Source organism: Heptranchias perlo, chromosome 27, assembly GCF_035084215.1.
Source record: "Heptranchias perlo isolate sHepPer1 chromosome 27, sHepPer1.hap1, whole genome shotgun sequence".
Taxonomy (NCBI): Eukaryota; Metazoa; Chordata; class Chondrichthyes; order Hexanchiformes; family Hexanchidae; genus Heptranchias; species Heptranchias perlo.
In genome coordinates, this window is record NC_090351.1 from 41,359,923 (window position 1) to 41,387,298 (window position 27,376).

Genomic DNA, 27,376 nt, shown 5'->3' on the forward strand with positions numbered 1-27,376 from the left:
AGGAAGAGCTTTCATTTGTTTGTACTGAGTAATCGTAAAACAAATTATCTTTACAGAAAATGAATGCTTTTTTCTCAGTACAAATGTCAAATTGTGGCTTTACTCAAACTGTAACTGTATCTGGGTTTGTTTTTTCCAAATTATTTCAAAACAAGCTGGAAGATTAATTGAAAAAGCTTTAAATTTCATATTATCAACTTTATTTTTAACCTCCGAGAGTCTAACTCAGAGAGAAACGAAGTAAATGATTCACTGCACCTGTGCTTCCTGTGTTTATAGCTGACATTCCAAAACCCAAAACGGTTCTTGTTTATATTGTTATAAAGATTTAGTGATGTGGCTGTACAAACTATTAAACAAAACCAAATCCCAAGAACCTGCCCCCGCCCCAGGATTGTTATCGAACCCTGAATCCTGCCCTCCCCTCCCCCACAGAGCACCAGACCCCAACAACTCCCCTCTCTAGTGTTGGTAAAACCCCAAGATATCCCCTCTCCCCGGTACTACCTTATCCTCAGATCGACCATGAGCAGCAGCACAGAGGGGACACCAGACCATAAAACAAGTTTGGAGACAAGTTTGTCAAACTTTAGCTGTCACACTGCGCAAATATCGGAGTCACTTAAAAAGAAATGAAAAGAAAAGCAGTGGTTTCCAATTTATCGACAAACTTCACAACAACAGAAAATGCCCTCTCACCACCTCAGGATGCCAGTAAGAATAATTAGTTTCTAATTCATCTCAAACTACACCAATTGGACCTTGTGACCTTAAACAAACAGGTAACCTTAGCAGCACAGTAATACATTGTGCTTGACTGATATACCGTGTTCCTGTCCTTATACATCACCACTCATATATGGAACAAATAATATTGATAAGCACATTGACAAGAATTTATTGACATGAATTATTTATTTAAAACATATCTGTTGTACTTTATTAGATGTTTTTTGTTCCTAATTTTCAACTCTTGCTCTTTCTCCCCTTCACGTCACACCTCCCCGTGACTGTGCGTCGTCCGTAGCTCAGAATACCGCTGGGTACCTGGTGCACCTCCCACCCTCCGCCCACCAGGGAGGGGTGTGTGAGAAAGAGCAGCCCAGCGACAAATCTCTGCTCCGCTGGAAAATAACCGGCCAATGGATTGACGCATTCCAGATCATAACAATTTGCTGCGTAAAAAAAATTCTCCTCGTCTCCCCCCTGGTTTTTTTACCCCTTTAATCTCTTCAGTGAGTCACCAATGATTCTCAATATCAGAGCCTTGTGTAGCCTGTAACTGTATCATGTTGAACAATACTCAGTGTCAGGACTCCATCAAGTTCTGATATTGGTCCAGGTTTATTTGTCTTTTTAAAGATTATATGAACAAAATATTAAAACCGTGATCCTCTGTGGGAGGGCAGGCTGTTTCAACTTCAGATCAGAACTGGACCAGACAGGGCGGCATTGTCTAAAGATGGAGTGTGCAGGTAATAAACAGGACCAGTGGCCAATGCATTTTTACTGTATCAGTCAAGACATGGCTTTAGCTTCCTGCTTTTCAATTATGAAAATTACTTGCAGAACGCCCTGAATCTGGACCAGCGGGTTCAAAACCAGATGAGTCGTCCCTGCCTAAAGGGAGTTACTCTCCCAGGAGTGAGTTACAGGCTGGAATCTAATCGAGGGGTTCGGGGCGTTTATATATAGATTAACAGATACCTGGAAGTGAGTTACAGGCTGGAATCTAATCGAGGGGTTCAGGTGGTTTATGTGTAGAATAACAGATACCCGGGAGTGAGTTACAGGCTGGAATCTAATCGAGGGGTTCAGGTGGTTTATGTGTAGAATAACAGATACCCGGGAGTGAGTTACAGGCTGGAATCTAATCGAGGGGTTCAGGTGGTTTATATATAGATTAACAGATACCCGGGAGTGAGTTACAGGCTGGAATCTAATCGAGGGGTTCGGGGGGTTTATGTGTAGAGTAACATGTTATGTCTGATTATTCTGTCATGGACTCCCCACCCACACCACCTGCTCATACCTGTGTCAGGAGCCTTAATTTCCTTCTCCCATCTCCCCTGACAAACAGTCAAGTATTGTTACATCAGACTGGAACGAAAGTTGTACAACTCGAGGCAGTTCCCATTACCTCACACGCCACAGATCCTGCGTCAAGTCCAAAAAATGTTATTTTAACAATTTACTTTGTGGAATTTTGCTGAATAGGGAAACTAAGATACACTAAACAGCGAGTCTAAACACCACTACTCCACTAAGCCCTGAACTTTCCCGCAGTGACCTGGTCACTGTACCTGTGACTCCATTTCTCCTGCGATAAAAGTACCATGTGAGTGGTTAGGATCTGGAATGCACGGCCCGAGGGGGTGGTGGAGGCAGATTCAATCATGGCCTTCAAAAGGGAACTGGATAAGTACTTGAAAGGAAAAAATTTGCAGGGCTACGGGGATAGGGCGGGGGAGTGGGACTAGCTGGATTGCTCTTGCATAGAGCCGGCACGGACTCGATGGGCTGAATGGCCTCCTTCCGTGCTGTAACCTTTCTATGATTCTATGCTTCTATGCAATAATTATTTGAGGTGGACCATCCAGTAACAGGGAGCATGAGTGGTAACATAGAGTTATACAGCACGGATAGAGGCCCTTCGGCCCATCGTGTCACACTGTCTGTCAGCTCTGCAGGTGCAGGATTATTCTCGGACTTAGAACGCAAGGCCTCAGACACCAGGCTGAACCAGAGTTTGTTTGAATTTTCTACGAGTCAGGTCAGTGCTGGGGAATTAACACTTTGTGATTCAGGTACTTAGTTTCAGAAACTAGCAGTCCTGTATGAGAGTGGAAAGACTTAGTAATATCGAGCTGTAGTGCCCCTTATGTACAAATAGACATCTGAAAGTCATTAATTTCTAGCCAAGTTCCTTTTTAAGATTCTTTTATGCTCAATAAAGCTGAAGGATTTTAGTGCTGGAGAATGGAGCACATTCCCCAGGATCCAGTGTCAGCATCAAACACTCCCAGGGCAGGTACAGCACGGGTTAGATACAGAGTAAAGCTCCCTCTACACTGTCCCATCAAACACTCCCAGGGCAGGTACAGGGGGTTAGATACAGAGTAAAGCTCCCTCTACACTGTCCCATCAATCACTCCCAGGGCAGGTACAGCACAGGTTAGATACAGAGTAAAGCTCCCTCTACACTGTCCCATCAAACACTCCCAGGGCAGGTACAGGGGGTTAGATACAGAGTAAAGCTCCCTCTACACTGTCCCATCAATCACTCCCAGGGCAGGTACAGCACAGGTTAGATACAGAGTAAAGCTCCCTCTACACTGTCCCATCAATCACTCCCAGGGCAGGTAGAGCACAGGTTAGATACAGAGTAAAGCTCCCTCTACACTGTCCCATCAAACACTCCCAGGGCAGGTACAGCACAGGTTAGATACAGAGTAAAGCTCCCTCTACACTGTCCCATCAAACACTCCCAGGGCAGGTACAGGGGGTTAGATACAGAGTAAAGCTCCCTCTACACTGTCCCATCAAACACTCCCAGGGCAGGTACAGCACGGGTTAGATACAGAGTAAAGCTCCCTCTACACTGTCCCATCAAACACTCCCAGGGCAGGTACAGCACGGGTTAGATACAGAGTAAAGCTCCCTCTACACTGTCCCATCAAACACTCCCAGGGCAGGTACAGCACGGGTTAGATACAGAGTAAAGCTCCCTCTACACTGTCCCATCAAACACTCCCAGGGCAGGTACAGCACAGGTTAGATACAGAGTAAAGCTCCCTCTACACTGTCCCATCAATCACTCCCAGGGCAGGTACAGCACGGGTTAGATACAGAGTAAAGCTCCCTCTACACTGTCCCATCAAACACTCCCAGGGCAGGTACAGGGGGTTAGATACAGAGTAAAGCTTCCTCTACACTGTCCCAGCAAACACTCCCAGGGCAGGTACAGCACGGGTTAGATACAGAGTAAAGCTCCCTCTACACTGTCCCATCTGTGTGTTGTCGTCCTGATTTTCTGAGTCGCTCCACCACTGCACCAAATGGTATTTTTTAATTTCTGTACCAACTGCCCTTAAAGCCCCCAGAGTGAAATTGCCAAGTTAGTGTCAAATTAGGGACAGCCTCTTACTGTGGTACCCGCTGCTCTCTGGACCTGGACTGAGACTGCCCAAACTCATCTCACCTTGTTACAGCCAGTGTACGGAGGGACACCGTGAGCTTATTGCCAGGATGACGAGGTGTAACACATCGTGACAGTCACACTCCAGAAGAAAATTATGGTTTTTCAACAAACACTTTCTCCCTCCTGTCCTGAAGGTGCTGACTCTCCATGGTGCAGTTCCACGAGCACTGGCTACCTCGCACAACTGGCCATTCATCAGGTGTGAGCCTAGTGGGTGTTGACACACTATTCGACTGTGGAGGCATCACACCCAAGCCTGTCTTCACCCAGGTGCATTTTCAGCAGGGTTTACTGACTACTACCTCTGTGAACTTGAGCTCATCAAAAACTCTGCTGCCCGTATCCTAACTCGCACCAAGTCCCATTCACCCATCACCCCCAGTGCTCACTGACCTACATTGGCTCCCGGTCCGGGAACGTCTCGATTTTAAAATTCTCATTCTTGTTTTCAAATCCTTCCGTGGCCTCGCCACTCCCTATCTCTGTCACCTCCTCCAGCCCCACAACCCTCCGAGATCTCTGCGCTCCTCCAATTCTGCCCTCTTGCGCATCCCTGATTTTAATCGCTCCACCATTGGCGGCCATGCCTTCAGCTGCCTCGGCCCTAAGCTCTGGAATTCCCTCCCTAAACCTCTCCGCCTCTCTCTCCTCCTTTAAGACGCTCCTTAAAACCTACCTCTTTGACCAAGCTTTTGGTCACTTGTCCTAATATCTCCTTATGTGGCTCAGTATCAAATTTTGTTTGATAATCGCTCCTGTGAAGCGCCTCGGGACGTTTTACTACGTTAAAGGTGATATATAAATGCAGGTTGTTGCTGTTGTAATCAGCATGAGGAATGTTGGTTGATATTTCTCCTCACAAATCTGACTGCTCCCCCCACAGATCTCAGCAGGGGCAGGAAACTGAACCTGGAATGAGGGAAAACCTGTTTTAAAAAATTTATATGGGCATCACATCTGAGTCGAAGGCCTGGGTGTCAGGGTTTACAGAATACAGAATAACATGCTCATTTACAAGGAGGAGAAACAAGTGTACAACTCAGAGAAATCAAACAAATCTTCAAATCCATCGTCAGAGTTTCAAAATGAATACAAAATTGAAACAAAAATCTGACTCATCATTTAATTAATTAAATTATCTCATCAATTTACCTTTGTTTAAATCAGTTAAAAAAGCACATTGTCATTTTTAGTTGTTTATGCTAAAAATCCCCTTGTGTCTAAACACTCTTCCTACTCCCTGCATCCTCACTGTGTTAGTCTCCTACTCTAACTTATTCTTTCACAGAGCTAAAAACTGCAAACCCACTCTCTCCCTCCCTCCTACAATCCAAAGGCCTCGAAACCCCAAGCACATTGTCTGCTGACCACTCCTGACCGCTCGGTCTGGATCTGTGGCTCCGTAGATGGCACTCTTGCCTCTACATCACACAGTCATGGGTTTGAGTCCCATTCCAGAGACTTGAGCACATAATCCAGGCTGGCACTCCCAGTACAGTACTGAGGGAGTGCTGCATTGTCGGAGGTGCTGTCTTTTGGTTGGTCTCAGACGGATGTAAAAGATCCCATGCCACTATTTTGAAGAAGAGCAGGGGAGTTTTCCCCAGTGTCCAGGCCAATATTTATCCCTCAACCAACATCACAAAAAAAAAGATTATCTGGTCATTATCACATTGCTGTTTGTGGGATCTTGCTGTGTTCCCTACATTACAACTGTGACTACATTTCAAAAGTACTTCATTTTTAGAAACAATAATCTGGGACAAAATTAATTGGCACTTGTAAAAGCATTGGCTAATAAATGAAAGTCAGCACGGATTTGTTAATGAAAACCGTGTTTGACTAACTTGATTGAGTTCTTTGATGAAGTAACGGAGAGGGTTGATGAGGGGAGTGCAGTTGATGTTGTTTATATGGACTTTCAAAAGGCATTTGATAAAGTACCACATAGTAGACGTGATAGCAAAATTAAAGCCCATGCGATTAAAGGGACAGTGGCAGCATGGATACAAAATTGGCTAAAGGACAGAAAGCAGAGAGTAGTGGTGAACGGTTGTTTTTCCCTTGGGGTCAGTATTAGGACCACTGCTCTTTTTGATATATATTAATGACCTGGACTAGGGTTTAGAGGGCATAATTTCAAAGTTTGCGGATAACACGAAACCCGGAAATGTGGTAAACAATTTGGAGGACGGTAACAGACTTCAGGAGGATATAAACAGACTGGTGAAATGGGCAGACACATGGCAGATGAAATTTAACACACAGAAGTGTGAAGTGATACAATTTGGTAGGAAGAATGAGGAAAGGCAAAATAAACTAAATGGTACAATTTTAAAGGGGGTGCAGGAACAGAGAGACCTGGGGGTGTATGCACACAAATCTTTGAAGGTGGCAGGGCAAGTTGAGAAGGCTGTTAAAAAAGCAAATGGGATCCTGGGCTTTATAAATAGAGGCATAGAGTACAAAAGCAAGGAAGTTATGCTAAACCTTTATAAAACACTGGTTAGGTCACAGCTGGAGTATTGTGTTCAATTCTGAGCACCACACTTTTGGAAGGATGTGAAGGCCTTAGAGAGGGTGCAGAAAATATTTATCAGAATGGTACCAGGGAGGAGGGACTTCAATTATGTGGAGAGACTGGAGAAGCTGGGATTGTTCTCCTTAGAGCAGAGAAGGTTAAGGGGAGATTTGATAGAGGTGTTCAAAATCATGAATGGTTTTGATAGAGTAAATAAGGAGAAACTGTTTCCAGTGGCAGAAGGGTCGGTAACCAGAGGACACAGATTTAAGGTGATTGGCAAAAGAATCAGAGGCAACATGAGGAAACATTTTTTTATGCAGCGAGTTGTTATGATCTGGAATGCGCTGCCTGAAAGGGCGGTGGAAGCAGATTCAATAATAACTTTCAAAAGGGAATTGGATAAATACTTAAAGGGAAAACAATTTGCAGGGCTATGGGGAAAGAGTGGGCAAGCGGGACTAATTGGACAGCTCTTTCAAAGATCCGGCACAGGCATGATGGGCTGAATGGCCTCCTTCTGTGCTGTATCATTCTACGACACTATGGTACTATTATAATTTTCTGTAATGCACTTTGGTTGTGAGGTTGTGAAAGGTGCTGGTCTCCTATCCCACTCTTTCCAGCCTTGCTCTGTCCCAGACTCTGCTCATCAGGCCTTCACCTTGAATTACTCAGTTTAAAGTATTCTCTAAAAAGTTTAGATATTTAGACAGAGAGAAGAGGAAGTGAGAGATGTGAGGATGAGGCATTTTAATTTGTATATTTTTTAAAGTTTTATTTCTACTCTGAGTGGTCAGTGAAGGGAAGGGTAGCTTCAAACTGTAAACACATCATTAACTGTCAAAGAAAAGTTTGTGCCGCAGTGTTTAAATATTTCCTTTCAAAATATATCAGAACACATTCTCTTTTAGAAAAGAAAAGGTTTATTTCTTATCCTGCTCCCTCACCCTCTCCAAATCTAAACTTTTCTCACAGATGTGTGAACCTGTCTACATGATGACAGGGGATCGGGGCCATAGCAGATTCTCTGCTGCAGATGACTGGGACTTGGTTAACAGGAACACAAGCAACATTTGCCGACAATACAAAATTAGGGAATGAGACTGTGAAAGAGTTCAGGAGGACAGAGGGAGATTAGAGGAATGGGCAGATATGGTGCAGAGAATTGTGAGGTAATACATTTTTTGGGAGAAAAAACAAGGAATGGGAGTGAACAGTCAATGGAAAGAGACTGAAGAGAGAGGATGAACTGAGAGATCTAACACATCATTCCCTGAACGAGTGCGTGCAGGGAGATAAAACCAGAAAAAGGGCACCAGCGTTTTAAGTTTTATAAAAATGTCATAGACTACAGCAATAAAGTAGTAATGTAGTAAATGATAAATTTGAACAAGTCCACAGTTAGAGACTGTGTGCAGTTTTAACCCATTATAGAATGGACATTAAAGCCATGGAGAGGATACGGTGTAGATTCACCAGGGTGATGCCAAGAATGGGAAATTATAGTTACGAGGAGAGACTTGAGATACTGGGACTGTTTCCACTGGGGCAGAGATTGCTAACAGGAGATTTAATAAAGGATTTTAAATTTTGGAGGGTTTTGATAGAGTGAATAGGGTAAAAGTATTTCCTCTCTTTGGGGAGTCAGTGATGAGGGATCATCAATTTAAAATGGTCACTGAGAGAGTGAGGACAGGCTGGGAGAAGTGTATTTATGCAGAGGGTTGTTGGAGCCTGGACTGATTTGTCACGGGGAGTGATTGAGGCAGAGATCAGTGTACATTTTAAGGAAAAAATAGATAAATTTCAGGCTACGGGGAGAGCCCAGGACAGTGGGATTCGTTTTGGATTGCTCTAGCAAAGAGCCAGCACAGAACCCCCAATGGGCCGAATGGACTCCTTCTCTGCTGTAAACTTTTATTGTTTTATGGTCTGGAAACCAATGGATGTTGATTCTGATCTCCTGGCCCGATGCACAGTGTGTCATAGCGACAGGTTAAAGTGTAAAGCATGACACTCCAGTGAAGATTCTTGGGATGTTTTAATATGTTAAAGGCGCTATATAAATGCAATCTGTTATAAACATGTTGAACATAATAAATTATTGTACCCAATCATCACAATTTAAGCATCTTAAAGACTGAAATGCTTTTAGATCACTGTGCCTTCCTCCAATCCCTCCTTCCCACCCTGTACACAGAAGGTACATTCTTATGGGTGTTTTGCTAGCCTCCAATATCTCTGCCAAGGTGCCATTCTTCATGTGTGAGGCTAAACAGCAATGTTGGGCAATTCTACCATGAAGAGCATCACAGCTGAGCCCAATCCTGTCATCACCAGACCTGAAGTTTCTCGATAGTGACCTGCAGTGGGGACCAAGGCTGATTCTTTTCCCCTCCCCCCTCTAACCCGGGGCTGCTTAGAAAGACTTGCATTTATATAGCGCCTTTCACAAGCCCAGGACGTCCCAAAGAGCTTTACAATTTTTTGAAGTGTAGTCACTGTTGTAATGTAGGAAACGCGGCAGCAAATTTGCGCACAGCAGGATCCCACAAACAGCAATGAGATAATGACCAGATCATCTGTTTTAGTGATGTTGGTTGAGGGATAAATATTGGCCTGGACACCGGGGAGAACTCCCCTGCTCTTCTTTGAAATGATGTGGAGATGCCGGTGATGGACTGGGGTTGACAATTGTAAACAATTTTACAACACCAAGTTATAGTCCAGCAATTTTATTTTAAATTCACAAGCTTTCGGAGGCTACCTCCTTCGTCAGGTGAACTTCTTTGAAATAGTGGCCATGGCATTTTTACATCTACCTGAGGGAGCAGACGGGGCCTCTCATCCAAGAGACGGCACCTCCGACAGAGCAGCACCCCCTCACTGGAGTGTCGGCCTGGATTATGCACTCACATCTCTGGAGTCGGCCTTGAACCCACAACCTTCTGACTCAGGGTTGCTGCCCACTGAGGTAACCAAGGCGAGCCCTGAGGATTAGAACAGTCGTAGGGTTCCGATCGAGTGATTCCGCACAGATCTCTCGGTCCTGCTCTGGCCGCTGCATTTACCCATTCAGTCATCAGGAGAAACTTCAATCTCCTAATTTATTCATTGGGTTATTTCGTGCAATCGGAGACCCGGGAATGTGCTTTGGGGCTGGGGGAAGGATCAATTCATGTTCAAAATCCATCCGATCACCAACTTCAAACCCATTACTTCAAATTAACCCAGGACCCTGCTCTCCACAAACCTTGGCTTGGGATAGGGGAGCAGAATGGCAGAAAAACAGGGTAATAAGATGCTAATTCATTAATAGGATGCAAATTCGGTAATAGGATGCAACTAAAATGCAACTTTTAAAATAAAATGGCATCAAAAATAAGTCGTAATTTTTAAAAAATGAAACATATTATTATTTGTCAAAGTTTCCTTTCTTAATTTGATCTTCCAAACAGTCTTAGAAAAATAAAACGCAAGCTGAAAGCGATCTAACATTTCCTTTTGACAAACTGTGATTTGAACGGTTTAATTTTTTAAGTCACTTTATAAAATATCCAGTTAGAATGGTGATACTTTAAGCAAATGTAATTACAGTGTTTCGTGTCCCCCCTCCCTTTAATAATGTCAGGGGGACTATAATCCCTCCGTCAAGTCAACACAATAAAGAGTTTCTTGCATTGCATACAAGCATTGTTCAAAGGACCTGTCAGGGCCGCGACTGGAAGCCGCGCTCCGTCTGAATGCAATTAGCGTTTTTTATATAAAAAAAATCTATTCAAAAGACATGCCAAATGAGAACAAGCCGTATCAGCCCAGCAATAAAGGAATTTAAAAAAAAGCAGCCAGTGTTTCTGAGCAAGTAATTACAGTGTTAGTACACTGCATTGCAAGTGCAAGACTGCAATTTACCTCGCTCGGGTTTCAATAGACACTTTAGAGGCTGAGGTTTTATTAAGACTCGGAATGGCCGAGACGATGAGTCTGGAGATTCTCTAACCTCTGTCTGCACAACACTGTGGATGGTCGATTCGTACAGTTAGTTCCCCAACTCACTCCTCCTGTCCCCCAACAATAATCCAATCCATGACACGTTAGCAATAGTGCAAGAGGTGTGACAAACAGGGAGAGTTACAGAAAGGACAAACTCGCAAATGCAGCAGTTGTGAAAGCGGCGGGGATATTGAGCAGGTCAGTCAGTGTCTGAGGAGAGGACAGGCAGGTGACCAATGTTAACCTGTCTTTACAGATTCTACCGGGGCCGCATCTCCAACACTTTCGGTTTCTAAATCCATTGGAGTTTTTTTTTGTTTCAAAATTGTTTTTACAAAATACATTTTAAAAATTCCACACTGCTTTATTTTCCCCTTTCTTCATAATAAAGGCAGGATTTGGGGGGAAGAGTCTGTACTAAATCCACCCTGAATACTGGGTCATCTCACCGATACCGAGTGTTCAAACCTCTCGGGTGTTGTTAAATGTACTCATTATTTGGACTATTTCCTTCTCTTTTTTTTGAATCGCCTGATGATTGTTCACACGGATTGGAGAAAGGACCCGGTGTTTACAAAGAGGAACTCACACTGACCCCAAATCGTCACTAATTTATCAAAAGTCGTCAAGAGTTTTCTTTTCCCAACTTCCCCCTTCCTCTCCTGCCTTTGATTCCTCGGGCTCTGACTGCCCTCTGCTACCTCACCCAAATCCATATTTTAACTGCGCGACTCTAGACGGTGGTTGGCTATTGAACCGTGGGGGGAGATACAATTAAGCCGGACTCCGACCCTGACCCTGGCCCGACCCCGACCCTATCCTCAGCCGCATGTGTTTTTCCAGCAGGGATGAAAAGTGAGAGTCCTGGCTGAATTCACCCTTCCCTCCCCAGTCCAAGGGCACTGAGGCCAATTCTAGCGCCGTAACAGCTAATTCCGCACCGACGGAGGGTTAAACCTGGGCGGTCGGTGTCTGTGTGGATGAGCAGGCCTACAGTTTGGTGGCTTTAAGTGAAGGTTATGCTAAACTGGGAGATAGGAAGACGAATAAAAGGTGAAAGGGGTTCAGAGCGTAATGGGGCGCCGTCCAATGTTATCTAAAAGAGGTCACAGAGCGGGGAGGAAGCGACTGCAACTTTCCAAACTGAGATCAGTTGCTATTTTGTAAAGTTTCTCTTACTCTGCTATCATCGTTTGTCTTTGTCTATCGTTATGTGACAGGAACTGGTCTCCAACTGCGAGACTGTAGAGCGTGATGTGCATTGGGCAGACCCGAGTTATACTGCTGGCTGCACTACACTCCGCAACAAAAATTACTCTTCTCACTCCTTGGTTTATGTTCCTAAAGAAAGAAAAGAATCAGCCCCCAACTCGCTTTAAAATGATTCAAACTTTTAAAAAAAAGTATCCAAGCAGTTCACCCCCAGTGTGATGACGAGGGCTGGTCTTGTACTTTTGGCCTCAGTACCATCGATAGTCAGATAATGAAACCTCCACCTTCATGTTGTAATGGTGATGAAGGGTTAGGCAATGGGAATAAGCAGTTATGGCTCTCTCCAGCCTTGGGGAAGGAGAGGAGGGAGTTGGGTGCATAAGGCAAAATGCAGAAGTTTCGGTGTAGAGGGGGTAGAAGAGAGCAAGAGGGAGGGAGGGAAGGACAATTGCTGAGTTGCATCATTTCTAGTTATTATTAAATAAACTCTGCTCTATATACATAACCGTGTCTGGAGTTTGTCTGGAAGAGGAGGAACAGCCTGGGTATCTGGTGCTTACTCGAGTCGCCACAATGTTGATGCATAGAGAACTGCTTCACATCCACAACTATAATATAATAGTGTGGTTGGCCATTACCAGTGTATACATTAAAAGCTGCAAATGACATTCAGGCCTCAAAAGGTTAAGACTCAATTTGCTGTAAGTAGCTTTACACTGATCAGTGCTACAGACCCGTTGTCCGTTTATTATAAATTTGTGGGGTCGAGCAAACCACAGTTATCCTTAAATCTTACCCACCCCACCCAATTATTTTTATATGTTTGTTCCCCTCTCTCTCCCTCCCTCCCACACAGTATTAAATAGTGGTTTGATGGCCCGGCCCTAGCACACATCTGCATTACTGCTGAGATAAAGTGTTTGACAATTGCCCAGCGTGGTCCTCTCTCCCTTACCTGGCTCAGTATCTCCTGGGCATTAGGATGTGTTGAGGGCATCAGTTTATGTAATATTTCCAGCTACCGCCCCCTCCCTTCCTAACAGGCTGGGCGATATCATCGACTCAAGGGCAACACTGGCATCTTAAAGCTTTACGACGATCCCTTTAAGACTCCAAATTTTTTCTCATGAGAAACGCTCATTTATCTGCCCTTCTCTTCATTACACTGGGATTCCTACCAGAACTGGGAGGTATGATTTTAATTTTAATTTAAACATTCAGGAGGTATGCTGAACTCATGGCAGAGGTTGTTCTACAATTGGCCTCAACACCCTTGGGTGAGGTGGAAATTCAGGCAGGACTCCGAGTGCTGTTCACTATAGTGTGGAAAGTGTGTATACGTGGACATCGGTTAAGGAGAGGATTGACTTCAGCCGTTTTGCTCCTCATGGTTCAATATCGGGCCCAGACTCACTGACTAAACTCACAACATGAAGAACTGCCACTTGGTTGAGGGTAACTGATGACCATCAAACCAGCAAGAGGCAACGGGTAAACGTTCATCTTCACCGCATGGGCAGGAATCTGGCGGATCGAACGTCCGTATAGAAACCGCCCGATCTTCATCCCGTCAAAATCAATGGGTTCTATAAATGGGAGGGGGGCGATCCACCCATGGAGTGAAGACAAAAAATGACCCAGTGACTTCAGCAGAAGAAGGGAGAAAATGGGGGTGAGGGGCAGGGGGCAAGCAGTTCATGTAGGGGGAAGTTTGGTTCATTAGAGTGAGGCTAGTCAAGCTTCACATTGAAATCCTGTGTTTCCTTAGAAACTTTGACTTCACTCGATGACCTTTATTTTCCAAGACAGCCAGTGAGACACAACATCTCGGTGGTATTTTAATGAATCGGTTGCACAATGAAATAAACATGGAAATGAATCAATATTCATTACATTAAAAAAAATTCAACTAACAAAAAAAGTGTCAGTAAGATTTTGTGCTGGATTAATACTCTGTGGAAGTGGCTCATCCAAAGACACAGCCACATTCAAAGAGTTGTGGAACGGGAAGAAATTCAGGGGTAATTCTGGAGTTTGGAGAAAGAAATAACCAACGGCAGAAAAAGATCTGGGGAAAGTGGGGAGGACATATCCCAAGTGGCTCGCAGAGAGCAGACAAACAACATGAGCAGATTTTATGGTCATCAACTGAATGCATATACTGTACATGTCATTTCTTAAAATTGCACATTTCAAGCAACATTCCTAATCCTTGTTTAATGATAACTATCTCCCATCTCTGTTCTCCATGTGGAAACTACCCTGTAATTAATTGGTAATCAGGTAAGTGACCAGTGCCCACATCATTCAAACCCTGTAGACGCACACACAAATTATTCACCTTTCCATAACTACACAAGATATCAGCATTGGGATTTTAAACTAGTTTTTCAATTGATCCAATTATTTCATCAATTGTTACATAAAAACAAGATTTAAAAAAGACATTCTGACCAGCTTTGGTTCATATTTGCTCACACACACCATTGAAAAAATCATGAATTGAGAAAGAGATTAATCGAGTCACAATGCCAAGCTTACTTCAATTATTTTACAATTTCAAGGGCAATATCCACATGGCTTTTCTCTCCAGTTTAGAATTTTATTTAATATTAAAAAATGGAAAACTGAAACAAATTTTTTGTTCTGTAACCAAAAAGTATACCTTAAAAATACAGATCATATCGCTGATATATAAAGAGTTAGACAGAGAGTTAGACAGAGAGTTAGACAGACAGAGAGTTAGACAGACAGAGAGTTAGACAGACAGAGAGTTAGACAGAGAGAAGTGTCTAGCTCCATGAAGTGTGTAATGACCTCGGACTATTATTTACAATAAGAGTTCCTGAATTTTTCTGACGTGGGAGATTATTCAATTAATTATTTTTATTTTTTTAGTTTTGAAAATGTTGTTAAATTTCTAAACTGATAAAGTAAGCCCAGTGTTCTTATTGAAGGGGTCCAGTAAATGATAATTGAAAAGTTTAGGTGTTGCTGTGACTTGCTGGTGGACTTGGGCTGAGGTGTAAACTGAATTTATCCACTGCGATGTCAGCTTATCAAGGCATCAGCTCTTAACCCAATCACTGACACAGGACCTGGAGTCTGGTTTGAACAAACTACGCTCAGATGCCAACAGCTCAGCTTTCTACTTTTATGACTAGCTGCAATTATTTGTAGGGTGTGGAGAGAAGAGAGGGAGTGTTAAAACAATTTGTAGAAAGCCCACAATTAAACTGTTGCAAGATATCTTCTCCACAAAATGAAAAGGCAAAAAGAAAATTAATAGCAACAATGAACATGTGACGAAAAAAAACCGTAAGACTGAAGGAGTTGTGGGCCACAGAATTTTATTCCATTGGAAAGGTTTCTGACCGGGAATCAGCCAACAAAAGGGTTAAAGAATTTTAAGCTAAAGACTTTCGTCCTCTGAAAAGAATGCACATCCCTTCTAATAAAAGGCCTGAGTGTTTTTATAGCATAATTTCCTCTCAAGTTAAAATGTATCCACACTATACTCGGTATTTCTGTCTGCATTTAATATAAGAGCAGGTGTATATATGAATCTAGTTACATGGGCTAGATTTTATAAGTCTCTCAATTTCTCCTTCGACTGTCTCCTTTTCTCCATCCCTTGCTGTGTCTGCCTCCCTCTTCCCTCTCTATGTCTCTCTTTCCATCCAAGTATCTGTTTCACCATCTCTCCAGCCGTCTCCATCTCTTTCTCCCTCATCTATTTTTCTAACTCTCTCGCATGAAGCCTCATTTGCTGTTTTTCTCTTTCTGTTTCACCTTTTCTCTCTCTCCCGTCTGTCAGTTATCTTTCTCTCTTATTTATTTGTTTTTCTTTAAACATTCTCTCCGTTTCCTTCCAACCTTTGCTGCCCTCACTACCGTCTTCAAGAACTAATAATTAGAAGTTTTAAAAATGAAATTCAAGAAAACCTGTAGTCCTTGACATTTTAAAGATCACTGAATCCACTGACTACCTACATTCCGAAGTTTCCGATGTCACTAATTTATTCCCTGACTTTTGTCCACTCTTTGATACAATGCTGACAACGACAGAACGGAGCAGAAAAATTCACTGCCCACAACCTGCGGAGTATTTCTGAAAATGAAACATCCAGCACACTTGGGGCCATCGTTCTGGTGGTGAGTTAGATGCACCGCCGTGATTTCACACCCGCCACCTCACCCTCTGGGTCTAATTTGTGAACTTAAAATCCAAAGTGCTCGCTACTATTTCCAAACTACTCCACAGAAATAACATTTGGCGGAAGCGCAGACTTTATTTTGAGAGGTTTGTGTCCTGAATAAAACGACATTTCTCTGCAAAAGTCAAGTGATATTTGAGAACGGAACAACGAAACAGTCTTCAACCTGTTTATAAATATTCAGAAAAATCCAGGACCAAAAATGTAAAATTAATTTTTCAAAATTCAATAAAATCAACCAAAAATACAACTCCGATTTTCTACAGCAAATCTGGTTATTTGAATGGGTGCTGATCCAGTTTTTAACGAGATGTTACATGAAAGTTCAGTTCTGTCAGATCTCTGCGATTAAATCTTTTGCTTAAACCAAAATTTCCTCTGCGTTAACTTTCGGTAAGGCGGACGCTGGTACCTCCTGGTTCTGTATTTCAAGGATATTTTTATATTCTTTGATTGTGTCTTGACATTAAAGCGGAAATCGTCGCAATGTCCCCACATCTGCTATGGTGCAGCGTGCAAGTGAAAGGATCTTTGCCCAGTGTCAGGACAGAACTCCACTCAAAGATATCCTGATGATCATTTAGAGAGGGGAATCCCGCACTTAGAATGTGAGATTTAATAAAGAAATCAAAATTAGGGTGAGAAATTATTTAAATGCACCACTTAAAGGAGAATTCAAGCAAATCTGCAAAACTGCATTGGTGAATTTCAACTGTTGAGAATTCCGGAATTGATAATTGCCTCGTGTTAATCTGTATAACCAGTCCGTACTGCTCGCACTGCTAAGAGCTTATGAATAATAATAAACTGTCCTCAATTTATGAATCATATTGACTTTTTAAACCAAAACAATATATGCCTCATCCTTTGAAAACAAAAAAAACTTTGAAACATAACGACAGAATCTGGGATCAGTGTGAATAACGACAATATTCTCAAGCGGAATGTGTGCACATAAACCGGTTCAAAATCAGCCGTGATTTCCATCATTATAAATCCCCAGCACCACCGACACATTAATTCACAAGGGGTCCAGGGACAGTCGGAGTTTAACCCTTTCAGATCTCACTCAGTGCCCCAGGCAGATTTCAATTAACATTTTTTTGATCTTTCTGTTGTTCCATTTAGAACAGTAGCAATAATTAGAACCTGCTGACTAGGAGCTGCATTCCGTGAATATGTCCAAGAAAAGGTTACTTTACTTCACATTTCTCCAAGTATAAAAAATTGGAATGATATTCGGGGTGAGTGAGGTCACAAATCCCCACCGCCGCCGAAGGGTAAAAGGTTAATTTGTCACGAGGATTCCGGTGCAATCTTTGGGGCGATGGGTTCCCATCTCACGGTCAAACGGTTTTCAGAGTTTATCCCAAGGCTGCGCCTCTCAGCAAGTGCTGGGAAAATATTTGCTGGAAATTTACAAATGCAATGACAATTTTAGAGAATTTGCTAAACAACAAAACTTGAACTTGGAAACGTGAACTGGCGGAAAGTATAAATATCAGGAACACAGGAGGTTGAAGGTTTTGGAAAGGCGGCGATTCCTTGCACTTCAGGAGATAAAGCGAGGAGGGGGAAATATTAGGGAGGTTCAGGAAAAAATAGACATCTGTTTGGCAGACATCACAACGTGTGACTGTCTCTAACTTTCCGCACACACGGGGGGGAAAATCCACAACTCCTGTCCACGTTGTGGAAGTTGTAACAATTGTTACCAGTTCTAAACGGTTTCTGATAATCTGAGCGGAGTCTGGGAGAAGTTGATGGGAATCCGGAATCGCCGGATCTCTCTCAATCTCCTTCTCTTTTCCAATCTCTTCCTCGCTCACACTTTTACCAATTTTACAACCACACTCCTCGTGGAAATCAAAGATTGCACCTTTACAGACTCGGCGGCGCTTACAACACTCGACGAATCGCCTTTTCACTCGGCACTGAGAGACCGCAATTAATTATTTCATGCAGATGATTTTTTAAAATCGACTTCCCAAATTAAAAAAAAAATCAGCCGTGCAATTGGCGACCTGATTCCCTGCATTGAATGGGAAGCGGATCGGAAACTAAACTCGACTCGGGGGCTCCCGATTCCATCGGCAGGAACCGATTTTTAAAATAAAAATGCATAAAAATTCATAGAATCGAAACTTCAGAAACTTAACAGCCCAAAAGTTCGTCCAATGATTGGTGCAATGCAAGGATTGTTTTGTAAAAAGTTGTAATTTCATTTTCTCCTTTGTTTTTTTAAACCTAATACTGGGAATCTATTAGAGCGGCACAAGGGCAAATTAGCCGGGGTTTAAATCTCTATAATTATCCCCTCCAATCGTTTAAGAACTATTTAAGGGGTTATTGCAATAATCCAGTTGCTGGCGGGTTCTGTAAAAAAAATGCAAAAGTGAGTCCCGGGAACGGTGCTGAAACGGGGGGAGTTTGGGATAAGGGGGATTTGGAAGTTTCACAGCGAGGTGTTGGGGGGAGAAGGGATAGGTTTGTATTTATACTTTCAATGGATAAAATAAAGGCTGCCCGAGATCTGCAGATTTTACGGCTGTTGAGATCCACCGACCGAGGAGTGACCCAGTCAGGAGCCCTCCCTGACCCCGGCCCCGGCCCCGGCCCGAGGGGGGAAAGAAAGCGAATCTCTGGGAAGTTGGAAGCGGACGAGGCAGTTTCTCGGTGACTCCGGTCCGTCAGCTTCTCTCAATCTACAAACCTGGCACAGGCTAAAAAATACATCAACTGCGGAGAATTCGCACATCACTGGGCACAAAATGCGGGGCCGGACCAGCGCCACCTCAATCCAACAAAATCGATCTTTTACTTTATCTGTCGACCTGCCACATGCCAACTTACTTCTAGTTGGATTGACAATGACAATTCAGTTCAGACTGACCCCAACCTCTCTCTCCCCTCCTCCCCCTCCCTAAAATAGCCAACCGATTCCTCCCGAACACTGAACCCGGAATCTGCGTTTCTCTCCCCAGCCCCCGTCCTGAGGGTGAGTGAAGATTCAGTGGAATCTTAATTCAAACAGCCCCGGCTCCAGCAGCCAGTGTGCAGAGAGAGAGAGAGAGAGAGCGGGGTCCGGCTCACCGACAGCGGGCTCTCCCAACATCCCAAATCAGGCCAAATTCCCAGCCCACATCACAGGTCCCGGTCTGATTGGGAGACCGGCGTTAGACCGAGAGTGTTGGAAACGATAGTTTAGTAGAAACGGGAAGTGGGGAACTCCACCGTCACTCAAATTCTGAACAGAATCGGCAACAAAAAACTGAAGAATTACCCCGAGACAAATAGAAGCACAAACCGGACCCGGGTCTGAATTAACCCCCCCCCTAAAAAACCTCCCAAACACAATCGGACCTCCAAATCTCCCCCCCCCCCCTCAATTCAACATTTTAAACCGACTTCGACACAAAATCCTTTCAAACTTCAAATCGATCCGCCGACTGGAAGTTCTCCAGACTACAACCACCCACTCAAAGCCGCAATCGACACAAACCAAAAACTTTTAGCAGAAATAAAAAGCGTTACCTGTCCCCATAATCACTAAAAAAATAACTTTTTAAAAAATGTAATGAAACCCGTCTTTAAAAAATTAAATCAACAAAACTTTTAAGTTGCGAAAGCTTCATCACCCTCTCCCCCCTCCCGCCCAGAAATTATACTAATCACAAATGGTTATCGGAAAGAAGGCTGAGTCACTAACCTGTGTGAAACCTGCGGGCTGGGGTCTCTCTCTCTCTCTCTCTCCTTCTCAATGCCACAGAATCATGAGGGCTTCAGAACTCAATGTGAAAATGTTGAGGGTTCCAAAGATTCCCTCTTTTAAAAGTAGCTTCCAGCAGAGTCTGTGTCTGTCTGTCTGTCTCTCTCTCTCTCAGTGTTTGTGCTGGTATGTTGTGTGTGATGCAATTTTCTTCCTATATTATATATTTTCTTTCCACTATTTGCAGCATGCTCCTGGGACGATTGGATTGCATTGTTTTTTTAAAGGAGATCTGCTCTCTCTCTCTCTCTCTCTCGCTCTCTCTCTCTCTCAGCCTAGGAGACCGTCTCTTGCCTCTCAGTCCCTCCTCCTCTTCACCACGTTCCTTTAATTACTCAGACGAAAGCTCCACGATTGTATGTGGCATCCCATAGCATCCACACAGACACACTCACACACACACACACTCTCACACACACTCACCAAAAGAAGCAGCCTTTAATCTCAGGGCTTGAGTCTTACACACAAGCAACGTGAGGGTGAGAGAGGTTTCGCCAGCAGCCGTAATCTACCTAAAGTAGGTGCTTGCTCCTTTTCCCTCTTCAGTCTGTTCTGTGCTCGCAGTCACTCAGCTTTCCCAATGCACCTGGTTGAGAAGCGGAGACCCTGACGAACTCGCGGCTAAAATGACATTACTACCAATCCACTAACTAACCTTTGATTTTATTTTTTGCGGGGGGAGTGCTGCAGAGAATCTGATTTTAACCTCATTACACAAAATATGACCCATTTAAAGTAAAGCTTGCTTAATATATAAAGAGGATATGTGTAGAATTGTTCACACTGTCCCTGCACTCTGGATGTTGTTCGGGTGCAGGTTCCACAGGTGCAAATAGCTCCCCAGTAACTCACCCACCTGATCATTCTTCATGCCCAGATAGTGAGTGTGGGCAGCTGGTAAACCGCAATGGACAGCACAATGGGGCCAAATCCTGTTCTTATGCTCCCACTGACATAACTCAGAGAACAGCAATCAGAATTTACAGCATAGAAACAGGCCACTCACCCCTGGCGTTTATGCTCCACACGCACCTCCTCCCGCTCTATTTACTTTATTTCAGCTCATCAATGTATTCTCCTTTCTCCCTCATGTGTTTATCCAGCTTCCCCTTAAATGTATCTACACTATTCACCTCAACTACTCCATGTGGGAGCGAGTTCCACATTCTCACCACTCTCTGGGTAAAGAAGTTTCTCCTGAATTCACTATTGGATTTATTAGTGACTATCTTATATTTATGACCCCTAGTTCTGGTCTCCCCCACAAGTGGAAACATTTTCTCTACATCCACCCTATCAAACCCTTTCATAATTTTAAACACCTCTATCAGGTCACCTCTCAGCCTTCTCTTTTCTAGAGAAATGAGCCCCAGTCTGTTCTAATAGTTGAACCCTCTCAGTTCTGGTATCCTTGTAAACCATTTTTGCACTTTTTCCAGTGCATCTATATCCTTTTTGTGAGAACTGTGCACAGTGCTCTAAGTTTAACATAAGTTCTCTGCTTTTGAATTCTATTCCTCTAGAAATGAACCCCAATGCTTTGTTTGCATTTTTTATGGCTTTGTTAACGTGCGTTGCTACTTTTAATGATTTGCATATCTGTATGTGTATCAGAAATTTCCTCCAATTAAATATTGGAAAGACCGAAACTATTGTCTTTGGTCCCCGCCACAAACTCCGTTCCCTCGCCACCGATTCCATCCCTCTCCCTGGCTACTGTGAAGCTAAAACAGGTCGTTCACAACCTTGGTGTCTAATTGACCCCGAGTTGAGATTCCGACCCCATATCCTCTCTATCACCAAGACCTCCCACTTCCACCTCCGTAACATTGCCAGTCTCCGCCCCTGCCTCAGCTCATCTGCTGCTGAAACCCTCATCCGTGCCTTTGTTACCTCCAGATTCCACTATTCCAAAGATCTCCTGGCCGGCTTCCAACCTCCATAAATTACAGCTCATCCAAAACTCTGCTGCCCGTATCCTAACTCGAACACCCATCACCCCCTGTGCTCGCTGACCTACATTGGCTCCTGGCCTGGCAACGCCTCAAATTTAAAATTCTCATCCTTGTTTTCAAATACCTCCATGGCCTCGTCCCCTCCCTCTCTCTGTAACCTCCTCCAGCCCTACAACCCTCTGAGATCTCTGTGTTCCTCACCCCACCATTGGCAGCTATGCCTTCAGCTGCGTGGGCCCTAAGCTCTGGAATTCCCTCCCTAAACCTCTCCGCCCTCTCTCTCCTCCTTTAAGATGCTCCTTAAAACCTACCTCTTTGACCAAGCTTTTGGTCACCTGTCCTAATATCTCCTTATGTGGTTCAGTGTCAAATTTTGTCTGATAATTGTTCCTGTGAAGCACCTTGGGACATTTTACTATGTTAAAGGTGCTATATAAATGGGAGTTGTTGTTGTTGTTGTTGTTGTTGTTGTTGTAGTAGTAGTAGTAGTAGTAGTAGTAGTAGTAGTAGTGACGGTGGTAGTATCCCTGGATCCCTTTGCGACTCTGAAGTTGAAGGTAATTAATGTTGAAGAATGAAACATGTTTCCATTTCTAACACTCCCAGGGCAGGTACAGCACGGGTTAGATACAGAGTAAAGCTCCCTCTACACTGTCCCATCAAACACTCCCAGGGCAGGTACAGCACGGGTTAGATACAGAGTAAAGCTCCCTCTACACCGTCCCATCAACGTGTCTCAGCCTTAGCCTCAGAACAGAACTCCCTATTTGTACCAATTCCTATAAGAACCATCTTGACAGCCTCTCTGAGTGAGAATGCCAATTCGTGTCAAATTAGGTCCCCGTGGCCATTAGTGACTGGGTTGAAACTGACCAAACTCATTTCATACAGAACCCTTACAACAAATAGGGGAAATTTTCAGCCCAGTAAATACTTGTATTTTGAGAAAACCTGAGCTCGTCAAGTTATATTGTGGGAATTGCAGGGCAGTGGGATTCAGTGCTGGGTGTGACACTGAATATACCATGTGAGATATATCACAGTGCCATGAACTTGTATTTGCCTGATCACATGGTACTGATTGAAGAAAATCAGGGCAATCTGATAGTGTCCCAACTAACCAACAGTAACAAAACACAGTTTACTTGAAAAACGCTGCTGCATTCACCTACATAACAACAGCACTTCAAGCAACTTTGGGACACTTCTAGAGGACAGAGATTTTAAAAATATACATTGTTTTTCATAACATTTATTTTGTATGGTTCTGGACACTGTGTGAGCCAGACTATGGAATATGTTCTTTCAAATCTTCCATCTTCACCTCCCTCAAAAAACCCCCCTTGACCCCTCTGTCCTTGCAAACTACCGTCCCATCTCCAACCTCCCTTTCCCCTCCAAATTCCTGGAACGTGTCGTCGTCTCTCAAATCTGTGACCCTCTTTCCCACGACTCCATGTTTGAATCCCTCCAATCAGGTTTCCGCCCCTGCCACAGTACTGAAATGGTCCTTATCAAAGTCACAAATGACATCCTATGTGACTGTGACCGTGGTAAACTATCCCTCCTCATCCTTCTCCACCTGTCTGCAGCCTTTGACATGGTTGACCACACCATCCTCCTCCAATGCCCCTCCTCTGTCGTCCAGCTGGGTGGGACTGCGCTCGCCTGGTTCCATTCCTATCTATCCAGTCGTAGCCGGAGAATCTCCTGCAATGGCTTCTCTTCCCGCTCCCGCACCGTTACCTCTGGAGTTCCCCGAGGATCTATCCTCGGCCCCTCCTATTTCTCACCTACATGCTGCCCCTCGGCGACATCATTCGAAAACACGACATCAGGTTCCACATGAACGCTGACGACACCCAGCTCTACCTCACCACCACCTCCCTCGACCCCTCCACTGTCTCTGTGATCACAAAAGTGAAAAATGCAAAGGGATGGGGGGAGGAATGATTACTTGGAAGCTCGTGCTGCGGATCAGTAAGGGAATTGATTCTTTGTAAATGGGGAGAGGAGAATTTTAACACCAGCAAGTTTAATTTATGACTGCTTCTCCAACATCCTGTTCTGGATGAGCCATAATTTCCTCCAATTAAATATTGGGAAGACCGAAGCCATTGTCTTAAGGCCCCACCACAAACTCCATTCTCTAGCCACCGACTCCATCCCTCTCCCTGGCCACTGTCTGAGGCTGAACCAGGTCGTTCACAACCTCGGCGTCCTATTTGACCCTGAGCTGAGCTTCCGACCACATATCCGCTCCATCACCAAGACCGCCTACTTCTACCTCCGTAACATCGCCCGTCTCTGCTCTTGCCTCAGCTCATCTGCTGTTGAAACCCTCATCCATGCCTCTATTACCTCTAGACTCGACTATTCCAATGCTCTCCTGGCCGGCCTTCCACCTTCTGCCCTCCGTAAACTTCAGCTCATCCAAAACTCTGCTGCCCGTATCAAAACTCGCACCAAGTCCTGTTTCCCCATCACCCTGGTGCTCGCTGATCTACATTGGCGCCCGGAACGGGAATGCCTCGATTTTAAAATTCTCATCCTTGTTTTCAAATCCCTCCATGGCCTCGCCCCTCCCTATCTCTGTAACCTCCTCCAGCCCTACAACCCTCTGCGATCTCTGCACTCCTCCAATTCTGGCCTCTTGCGCATTCCTGATTTCCCTCGCCCCATCATTGGTGGCCGTGCCTTCAGCTCTCTGGGCCCTAAGCTCTGGAACTCACTCCCTAAACCTCTCCGCCTCTCTCTCCTCCTTTAAAACCCACCTTGAAACTTACCTCTTTGACCAAGCTTTTAATCATCTGTCCAAATATCTCCTTCTTTGGCTCGGTGTTGATTTTTGTCTTATTACGGTATATAAAGGCAAGTTATTGTTATATTATCAGTAATATGCCACTCTCTCTATAACTACCACACTCTCAAATATATCACATCCCTCACGCTAACACTCTAATATATCACACCCCTCACTATAACACCCTCTGATATATCACACCCCTCACTATAACACCCTCTGATATATCACACCCCTCACTATAACACCCTCTGATATATCACACCCCCACTGTAACACCCTCTGATATATCACATCCCTCACTGTAACACCCTCTGATATATCACACCCCTCACTGTAACACCCTCTGATATATCACACCCCTCACTGTAACACCCTCTGATATATCACACCCTCACTGTAACACCCTCTGATATATCACACCCCTCACTGTAACACCCTCTGATATATCACACCCCCCACTGTAACACCCTCTGATATATCATACCCCTCACTGTAACACCCTCTGATATATCACACCCCCCACTGTAACACCCTCTGATATATCATACCCCTCACTGTAACACCCTCTGATATATCACACCCCCCACTGTAACACCCTCTGATATATCACACCCCTCACTGTAACACCCTCTGATATATCACACCCCCCACTGTAACACCCTCTGATATATCACACCCCTCACTGTAACACCCTCTGATATATCACACCCTCACTGTAACACCCTCTGATATATCACACCCCTCACTGTAACACCCTCTGATATATCACACCCCCCACTGTAACACCCTCTGATATATCACACCCCCACTGTAACACCCTCTGATATATCACACTGCTCATTGTAACACCCTCTGATAGAAACATAGGAACAGGAGTGGGCCATTCAGCCCCTCAAACCTGTTCCGCCATTCAATGAGATCATGGCTGACCTGTGACCTAACTCCATATACCCGACTTAGCCCCATATCCCTTAATACATTTGGTTAAAAAAAATCTATCAACTCCGATTTAAAATTAGCAATTGTGTAATCTCTCCTTGTAATTTGTCCCTTGAAGTCCAGGTATCATTCTAGTAAATCTATACAGCACTCCCTCCAAGGCCAATGTATCCTTCCGAAGGTGCGGTGCCCAGAACTGCTCACAGTACTCCAGGTGCGGTCTAACCAGGGTTTTGTATAGCTGTCACATCACTTCTGCCCCCTTGTACTCCAGTCCTCTAGATATAAAGGCCAGCATTCCATTAGCCTTTTTCATTATTTTCTGTACCTGTCCATGACATTTTAATGATCTATGTATCTGGACCCCGAAGTCTCTTTGGAACTCCACTGTTTCGAGCTTTTCACCATTTAGAAAGTACTCTGATCTATCCTTTTTAGGTCCAAAGTGGATGACCTCACACTTACCTATAGTGAAATCCATTTCCCACAGTTTTGCCCATTCACTTAATCTATTAATATCTCTCTGTAATTTTATGCTTCCATCTACACTGCTTACAATGCTGCCTATCTTTGTGTCATTACCAAACTTGGATATGTGGCTTTCTATCCCGTCATCTAAGTCGTTAATAAATACAGTGAAAAGTTGAAGCCCCAACACAGATCCCTGTGGGACACCACTAGTCACATCCTGCCAATTTGAGCACCTGCCCATTATCCCTACTCTCTGCCTCTTGCCACTCAGCCAATTTCCTAACCAGGTCAATAATTTGCCCTCAATTCAACAGGCTTTAACTTTAGATCACACCCCTCACTGCAACACTCTGATATAACACGCCCCTCTCTGTAAAACTCTCTGATATAACACATCCATCACTGTAATAATCTCTGATATACCACACCCCTCACTGCAACACTCTGATATAACACAACCCTCATTATAATAATCTCTGATATACCACACCGCGCACTGCAACACTCTGATATATCATTCCCCTCATTATAATAATCTCTGATATACCACACCGCGCACTGCAACACTCTGATACATCAAACCCCTCACTGTAACACTCTGATATAACACACCCTTCATTGTAATAATCTCTGATATAACACATCCTAACTCTAACAATTTGATATAACACACCCCTCACTGTAATCCTCGCTGATATAACACACCCTTTACTGTAATACTCTGATATAACACACCGTTCATTGTAATAATCTCTGATATAACACACCCTTTACTGTAACACTCTGATATATCACACCCCTCACTGTAACACTCTGATATATCACACCCCTCACTGTAACACTCTGATATAACACACCCCTCACTGTAACACTCTGATATAACACACCCCTCACTGTAACACTCTGATATAACACACCCCTCACTGTAACACTCTGATATAACACACCCCTCACTGTAACACTCTGATATATCACACCCCTCACTGTAACACATTGATATAACACACCGTTCATTGTAATAATCTCTGATATAACACACCCGTCACTGTAACACTCTGATATAACACACCCCTCACTGTAACACTCTGATATAACACACCCCTCACTGTAACACTCTGATATAACACACCCCTCACTGTAATACCCTGTGATATGATTGCATTTGACCTATTCTTCACCTTAAAGTTCATACTTTCCAACAATGTCACAGATAGTGAGTGGTGGAAGATTTATTGCTTCGTTATCTGTAGCAAATTTGTAAACAGACTTGCAAATAGCAAGCAGAAGAG

The 27,376-nt window shown here is 43.9% G+C and overlaps 1 protein-coding gene across 2 annotated transcripts in view; it reads right to left on the minus strand.

Annotated features, from left to right (window-relative positions):
- Window positions 1-20,372, minus strand: part of foxp4 (forkhead box P4) — a 370,715-nt gene extending 350,343 nt beyond the window's left edge. For both annotated transcript variants that reach the window (XM_068007751.1, XM_068007750.1), the window contains exon 1: window positions 19,857-20,372. The gene's annotated coding sequence lies outside the window, so the exon portion shown is untranslated. The remainder of the gene's footprint in view (window positions 1-19,856) is intronic.
- Between the last annotated feature and the right edge of the window lie 7,004 nt (window positions 20,373-27,376).